Below are 7,475 nucleotides of genomic sequence, written 5' to 3' on the forward strand. Positions count from 1 at the left end.
GGGGGAGCTGCCAGAGCTGGGGGGGGGGGGGGGAGCTGCCAGAGCTAGGGTGGGGGGGGGGGGAGCTGCCAGAGCTAGGGGGTGGGGGGGGGGGGGAGCTGGCAGAGCTAGGGGGTGGGGTGGGAGCGGGCAGAGCTAGGGGGTGGGGGGGGGGGAGCTGCCAGAGCTAGTGTGGAGGGGGGGGGGGGAGCTGCCAGAGCTAGTGGGGAGAGGGGGGGGGGAGCTGCCAGAGCAAAGGGGGGGGGGGGGCTGGCAGAGCTAGGGGGTGGGGGGACATCACTAAAAGCATATCACATTTCACCCAGCTCCCCCCTCCCGTCTTTCACACAATGTCCAGAGTAAGTAGCTGGTGTTCAATTGATTTCAGATGGGATAGAAAAACAAGCTGGATCCGGGGGCGGGGGGGGGGGGGCTGATGTGCTGGGATTTAGTGAAGGGCTTTTCAGCATAAACTGTATAAAATAATTGAGGAAGAGGGGATTGATATTACAAATCTGCAGCGGGTAACACCAGGTTTGAGCAATCTTTGTTCAGTCTCTTGATTAACATTTTGCAAAATAGCAACACCATCAATTTAATCGAACCAAGAATTAAACATCAAGCGCCCCAAACAGATGCTAACCTTGATACAGTTTGCGCTTTTCTTTCAGGAATCCCCTGCATTGTGTAACACAGCAGAATGTAACTGACCACACCTCAAATGACACACTTTGAGTTGGGGAGAATTGCTGATCTTCCCAGCGCCTGAAAATGGAGATTGTAGCTTTAAACTGGAGTGGTCTCGGGGTGTTGATGTCGACTCCATTTCCTCTCCCTTCAACACAAACTGAGAATGTGCATTGTTTTCAACAAATGGACCCCTCCCAGATATCACCTCTACCTTCACTGAAATGCAGCTTTCTTAACTTCAAAACATGATCCTTTCCCTGCAACCATTAAAACTGGTGACACACAAGTGTTCAGCGGTCCAATTACTTTTTAACTTTATTTTTTTTACTGCAGAAACAAACATTAACCGTCTTGCACCCAAACTCAACTCTTCATGCAAAAATAAAAGATGTGTTGCCAACTTTCACAAATCCTGAAGGAACTGCAGGAATTAAAGTCTCTGTTGTTGATGGGGGCAATAGGTTTGGAATTTCTTGGCCATGTGAAAAGTGTCATTCTGGGAGGGAGGGATGGCAACTCCAGTCCCAGCCCCTCCCCCACTGTCATACAGAGAGGAGGGGCTCCAGTCTCAGCCAAGTCCCCCCCCCCCCCCCCCCCCCCGCCCCATCTCTTGGGTGCCATAAGGTCTGAGTTCTCCTATTTGAAAACCAACACCATATACCATGTTGCAAGTTTGGAATTTCTCATTCTCTCAGCTGCTTAAAGATACATGTCCATCAAGCATCCATGGATCAAAAAGATAACGGCAAAAAAACATGGAAAGTAAGGAAATCATCAGGAAGGATTAGGCTGAGGTTGTTCTCCTTGGAACAGAGGAGGCTGAGGGGAGATTTGATTGAAACAATATTGTGAGAGCCCTGGTTAGAGTGGATGGGCAAAGCGAATTTCCCTCATCCGAGAGGTCAGTGACGAGGGGGGGGGGGCATAGATTTTAAATGATTGGCAGAAAGATTAGATGGAAAATGAGGAAGTTCTTTGTCTCCCAGAGGATTGTCGGGGTCGGGAACTCACTTCCTGAAGGGGTAGTAGGGGCAAAAATCCTACAGCTCATTTAAAAGGTGTGGGGATTTGCAGCTGAAATCCCGTAAGCTGCAGATCTACGGAACAAAGGCTGAAAAGTGGGATTAGGCTGGTGGTCTTGTTTTTCAGTTAGTGCAGAGACAATGCGCCAAATGGCCTCTTTCTGTGCCATAAACCTTCTATGATTCTATGACTTATACACAATCATGTGCTGTCCAATAAATTAATAAATAGATTTATTTCCATTAGCATCTTCTCTGTGTGATATTCACACTGGGCTTGATTCTCCGCTGCCCACCGCCAGTAGCAGAGTTCCTGTTGCGGCAGAGAATCCAGCATCGAGCAAAAAACGAATCGCGCTGGGTGCCAATTAAGTTCTCTCGCTTCCTCTTTTTCTCTGCAGAAAGCACTTAACTGTCTTTGATGTGACCCAAGAGCTGTCAATCAGCCAGACGTTTATCCACATTGTGGTTAGTTTCACAGCTGGCTACTGAAACTCCACGCAAGCATGAAAGGAAATTAATTAAACAGCAGGGTGCATGTGAAAAATGTCAATCACAGCCTCGTAAAATCAATTTCACAGAGATAAGCTTGCAGATCAAAGATCTAAGGGGGTTTAAATCCAGCTGACTGGTTTTCTCTTTCCAAGAATTGACAGGTGCTGCTTCCTCTGTCTAAGCCAGGTGAGTTGCACAAGTGAGTGTTAAAGCTGCAATTTTTTTTCACTGTCTCTGTTTGGACCGCTCTCTACTTCCAGGCAGGGGTTTTCTTATGAGGGGGCCTCTGGTGGGGCTCTCTGTAATTGAGCAGTCTCTGGTGGGGGTGTCAGTAATTGGAGGGGATGTGTCTTGTGGGGGTCTCTCTTCTGGGGGTCAGTGGTGAGGGGGTCAGTTCACCCTCGTACTGTGGGTGGGATGACACAGAAAATTCCATGGTGGAGGAGTGGGGAGGACAGAATTGCATTGTGGGTGGGTAGGGGGCCCAACACTGGACTTCGCTATTAGGCCACCTGCTCAAAATGGCAGGTCTACAAGAGCATTTCTGCTCAGAAGAGGAAAGGACCGATTACGGAGGACGTACATGACTTCAAGGATTTGCTTCTTGCCATTTCCTTATGGTTCCTCAGTCATGCCTATAACCAGGAGTCGGATTTCTCCAGGCCCATGGACTGGTGTATCTGTTGTTCTTGGCATAAGTCTCTCAGCCACAGTCCCTTGTCCAAAACGTCAGTAACACTCATTCCCGAGTCCAAATTTGTGAGATGACCCTTGGTCAAGATGTTCACATTCCAGAATGAATATCGTTAATCTTTGACCTCACCGAAGAAGCATGGTTGTGTTTGATCTTGGTGTGAAACCTTGACTTCACAAATCACCTCAGAATCGTCTGTCTGTCAGGTTGTGTTGGCTTTGCAAAGTGACCTATGAAGTTGCAACACTGTGCTGACACTGGTGAGCATTTGATCTGGGGTGGTTTTCACTCTGGGGTTGGTTTTCTCCATAATGCTGTCCTGGTCATCCACTCTCTAGTGGAAGGTTTAGGGTATCACTTCCCTTGGTCTGGAGTGACCCTGCTCCTCTGCTACTTTACAAGCTAAAGAGTGGGGTTTGCTCTGTACCACGGCTTGCTTTTGTCCCTTAAGATGGATCTGTGTAGGGCAGCACGGTGGCACAGTGGTTAGCATTGCTGCCTACGGCGCTGAGGACCCGGGTTCGAATCCCGGCTCTGAGTCACTGTCTGTGAGGAGTTTGCACATTCTCCCCGTGTCTGTGTGGGTTTCACCCCCACAACCCAAAGATGTGCAGGTTAGGTGGATTGGCCACGCTAAATTGCCCCCTAATTGGAAAAATAATTGGGTACTCTAAATTTATTAAAAAATTAAAAAAACGATGCATCTGTGTTGTAAACAAATTTTGGATTGTCTGACCAACCCATCCATATCCCCGTCTGAGAGTGTATCATCCGTCTCCCAGGCAACTAGTCAGCCCGATTAGCTTTGAGACAGTATTTTCAGTCAGTACAGTAAGAACCCAATGTTGCCCAGTGTATCTCTATTATTCAACTATGTAAAAAATAGGCCAATGACCATTAAACTCAATCCCATCAATGTGCCATGTCCTCTGAAAATCAAGTAGACTCACTTTCCCATACACCAGTGGATTTCTGAGCCAGGACTCACCGCTTCTAAAGCCACGCTAACTTCCTGTTTTAAACGGAAACCCCTTTACATGAGCCTTGGACATGTATTCTCAACTATGATCTGAAATTATGTGGCGCACAATTACTCAGTCTGTGCCTCTCTCCATCTTTAAATATTGGGAAATTCTCAGTAACTTTCTAATCCTCAGCTGTAACCCCAGTGTTTACCGAATCCTTCAAAACTTTGAGCGAGGTCTTAGGAGGTTTTGTTCCTCATTTTGCAAAGGATTCTTCCAGGATGTATCCCATCCAGCCCAGAATGAATCATTTCAGGAGTGAATCTCTGGGTCTTCCTGATTATTCAGTGTCACCTTGATGGAAGATGCACTGAAACTTTCAACAATAGGGTGTAATCGGTGTTTATGACACTCACATGGGAATATCCGGATTCAAGGATTCTATTGCAATAGATGAGAATCGTGCTGACCTTAAACATCCTTTTTAAATGGGTGGATATGGTCACTGCTAATATGGAACATGAGTTCATCCATTGTTGCCTTATTTAAATTAGATTTACTGTTCTAGCACCTACTAGTCTAGAAGATTGTTAATGTCTTGTCAATTACAGTGTTTAGATTAAGAGAAACAGGTGAAGGTATTAATGTCCTTGACACATATATGTGGTGATGTGCCTATGGGCTATATCATAGATGGATGGACCTCCAACCAGCAGGTGGCGGCACAGGCACACCATGCGGTCTCTAGACCAAAGTCATGTGACCTGTGACTCCGCTATAAGAGGAGACACATCTGGCCATCTTCAGAAGAAGATTGAGAGGATAGTAAGACGTACATGTGAATGGTCAGTGCTCGGTGCAAGTTCCAGAGGAGTAGTTAGCAGACTCCATGATAACGTGCTCTGTATTGGGTTGTTATCTTACCACACGAGATTCAATAAAAGATTGTGGTTTGGACAAGTTGAAGTGTTTGGCGGATTCCTTTGCAAAGTACAAAGGACCAAACACAACAGTACAAACAGGGGATAGCTTGGACACTGGGTCGAGTGGGAGAAGAACTGTGAGCCTGAACACGTTTCTTTTATCAATATTTTTATTCTCCATTTTCACATTTTCTTCAGAATTTACACCCCACCAACAAACAGTAAACGGTAACAGATACAATGTCAATCCCCTTATCAACAACAACGATCCCATCCTCCCACCCACCCCCAAACAATGGCCCACCTGACAATATAAGCATCAAATAAAACAAATCCTCCCACGGTGGGAATAACAAAGGGGAAAAAAAAGAAAAAGGAATCAGGAATCGCCTATGGGGGGACTTGCGGTTGTGGCTATGCGGAGCTAAGCCGCACGTTCGGCAGCTCCCGCTACTAAAGGACTTTCGGGCCTATTTGAGGGCCCCAAATGGCGCTGTTTCGACAAATCCCAGTGGGGGAAGGTGTTTGGAGGAGCATTCCCCGAAAGTTATAAGAACATAAGAACATAAGAACTAGGAGCAGGAGTAGGCCATCTGGCCCCTCGAGCCTGCTCCGCCATTCAATGAGATCATGGCTGATCTTTTGTGGACTCAGCTCCACTTTCCGCCCCGAACACCATAACCCTTAATCCCTTTATTCTTCAAAAAACTATCTATCTTTACCTTAAAAACATGTAATGAAGGAGCCTCAACTGCTTCACTGGGCAAGGAATTCCATAGATTCACAACCCTTTGGGTGAAGAAGTTCCTCCTAAACTCAGTTCTAAATCTACTTCCCCTTATTTTGAGGCTATGCCCCCTAGTTCTGCTGTCACCCACCAGTGGAAACAACCTGCCCGCATCTATCCTATCTATTCCCTTCATAATTTTAAATGTTTCTATAAGATCCCCCCTCATCCTTCTAAATTCCAACGAGTACAGTCCCAGTCTACTCAACCTCTCCTCATAATCCAACCCCTTCAGCTCTGGGATTAACCTAGTGAATCTCCTCTGCACACCCTCCAGTGCCAGTACGTCCTTTCTCAAGTAAGGAGACCAAAACTGAACACAATACTCCAGGTGTGGCCGCACTAACACCTTATACAATTGCAACATAACCTCCCTAGTCTTAAACTCCATCCCTCTAGCAATGAAGGACAAAATTCCATTTGCCTTCTTAATCACCTGTTGCACTTGTAAACCAACCTTCTGTGACTCATGCACTAGCACACCCAAGTCTCTCTGAACAGCGGCATGCTTTAATATTTTATCGTTTAAATAATAATCCCGTTTGCTGTTATTCCTACCAAAATGGATAACCTCACATTTGTCAACATTGTATTCCATCTGCCAGACCCGAGCCCATTCACTTAACCTATCCAAATCCCTCTGCAGACTTCCAGTATCCTCTGCACTTTTCGCTTTACCACTCATCTTAGTGTCATCTGCAAACTTGGACACATTGCCCTTGGTCCCCAACTCCAAATCATCAATGTAAATTGTGAACAATTGTGGGCCCAACACGGATCCCTGAGGGACACCACTAGCTACTGATTGCCAACCAGAGAAACACCCATTTATCCCAACTCTTTGCTTTCTATTAATTAACCAATCCTCTATCCATGCTACTACTTTACCCTTAATGCCATGCATCTTTATCGTCCATTTTCGTTATGTTGCTCACCCGGAGTGGGGCAAAGGAAAAAGCTGCAGCAGCTCCCCAAGAAAAACAGGGGAAGAAGGACAAAATGGAGGCCGGCGGAACACCTGAGGACTGGTGGAAGTGGGCGCAGGAGCAGCAAGCTGCTCTTCTGTGCTGTTTTGCGGAGCTGAAGGCTGAGTTGCTGGACTCCCTGAATGCGACTACCAACAAGCTGCTTGAGACCCAGGCGGCCCAGGAGGTGTCGATTCGGGAGTTGCAGCAGCAGGCCGCTGAGAGGGAGGAGGAGGCCGTGGTCCTCGTGGGGAAAGTGGAGTTGCACGAGGCACTTCACAAAAAGTGGCAGGACCGCTTGGAGGAGCTGGACGTTCGCACGAGGCGAAAGAATTTGAGGATCCTGGGCCTGGCGGAGGGGCTGGAGGGGTCGGATCTTCCGTCTTATGTGACCACGATGTTGAGTTCGTTGATGGGAGCGGGGTCCTTCCATTTGCCCCTGGAGCTTGAGGGAGCTCACAGAGTGCTGGCCAGGAGGCCCAAGGCAGATGAGCCCCCGTGGGCGGTGCTGGTGCGGTTCCATCGATTTAGTGACCGGGAGTGTGTGCTGCGCTGGGCCAAGAAAGAGAGGAGCAGCAAGTGGGAGAATTCGGTAGTGAGAATCTACCAGGACTGGAGTGCGGAGGTGGCAAAGCGGCGGGCCGGGTTCAACCGGACGAAGGCGGTGCTGCATGCCAGGCAGGTCAGATTTGGATTGCTGCAGCCTGCGCGTCTGTGGGTGACATATAAGGACCGGCACCACTACTTCGAGTCCCCGGAGGAGGCGTGGGCCTTTGTACAGGCGGAGAAGCTGGACTCGAACTAGGGTCTGGGGCCACACTATGGTCGTTGCTGTTTTTGCTGTTGCTGTTTTGTAATTTTGACATGTGTTTTTTATGCTGGTTTTTTGCTCTGTTTCCGGGTGGGTCTGTTGGGTATGGTTTTGGGTTATGTGGGGAATGTTGGGGGTTTGTGT

Source organism: Scyliorhinus canicula, chromosome 11 (genome assembly GCF_902713615.1).
Source record: "Scyliorhinus canicula chromosome 11, sScyCan1.1, whole genome shotgun sequence".
In the NCBI taxonomy this organism is placed as follows: domain Eukaryota; kingdom Metazoa; phylum Chordata; class Chondrichthyes; order Carcharhiniformes; family Scyliorhinidae; genus Scyliorhinus; species Scyliorhinus canicula.